Source organism: Piliocolobus tephrosceles, chromosome 7, assembly GCF_002776525.5.
Source record: "Piliocolobus tephrosceles isolate RC106 chromosome 7, ASM277652v3, whole genome shotgun sequence".
NCBI classification, from domain to species: domain Eukaryota; kingdom Metazoa; phylum Chordata; class Mammalia; order Primates; family Cercopithecidae; genus Piliocolobus; species Piliocolobus tephrosceles.
The window spans coordinates 146266634-146267570 of NC_045440.1; the positions used below are offsets into that span (position 1 = coordinate 146266634).

Sequence of the window (937 nt, forward strand, 5' to 3'; positions counted from 1 at the left end):
AGAGAAGCCACACTATGCAGGAGATGCTCGCGTGAAGCCAGCAGTCACTGGCCACGCACAGCTTGAAGGCAAAATGGCAGCTCAAGCCACAGCCAGGCAGGTCTCCCCTTGAAACCTCCGGACAGGTGGGCGCTGGCGGGGCTGAAGGGCAAGGGCACCGCTCAAGCTGGCTTCGGTCTGGGTGAGGGTCAGGACCAGCTCCAGAGGCGACGGGGTCACACCCTGAGCCCCGAGCGGAGCGGCTCCCGGGGTCCCCGGGGTTTGGCGGGGGCAGGACCACCTAGAGGCAGGGTCCAGGAATGAGGTGGGTGGGCTGGGACCTTGAGGGCAGGGTGGGCCTGGTGGTGCCTACAGGCTGCCAAGGGTGGCCGCTGTCCCGTTTCTCCAGCAGCCAGGGGCGTGGGCTTCTAGAACATTCCCCGTGGCTTTCCTGAAGGGAGTGTGGACGGAGCCCGGGTGTGCAGATTTCTGGGGGAAATATTTCCCCCGGAGCCCCCAGGGGACCCCGCCCGCCTTTGAACGCGAGCGGATGGGCTGGAGCCTGGAGCCTGGGGCGGGCTTTGAGGGCCCCGCAGGAGGGCGGAGCTGTGCGCCGCGGAGGGCCCGGAAAGTTCCAGAAAGGGGGTGGGGCGGCCGGCGACGCAGGCGCGGTTCGCTGGAGGCGGCGGTCACGACAGGGCAGGCCCGAGGGACGCAGGTCAGTTTCTGAGGCGGGGCCGGACCCAGGCGTGGGACTGGAGTCTGCCCGGGGCCCAGCGGAGGCGGCGCGGCCGGGAGCCTCCTCCACAGCTGCTCGGGCCGCCCGGACGCCACCTGGGGGTGCGCCGCCTCCCTGGATGGGGTGTCCCCGCCTCCCTGGGAACTCCACCCCCCTCAGAGTCCCGGGGAGACCCCCCGAACCCAGCTTCTCTCAGGGGGACCAGGGGGACTCCCTACT

The 937-nt window shown here is 70.1% G+C and overlaps 1 protein-coding gene across 1 annotated transcript in view; it reads left to right on the forward strand.

The window, feature by feature from the left end:
* The first annotated feature begins 640 nt into the window (after positions 1 to 640).
* Positions 641 to 937, forward strand: part of GML (glycosylphosphatidylinositol anchored molecule like) — an 8375-nt gene continuing 8078 nt past the window's right edge. The window contains exon 1 of the mRNA XM_023228049.2: positions 641 to 697. The gene's annotated coding sequence lies outside the window, so the exon portion shown is untranslated. The remainder of the gene's footprint in view (positions 698 to 937) is intronic.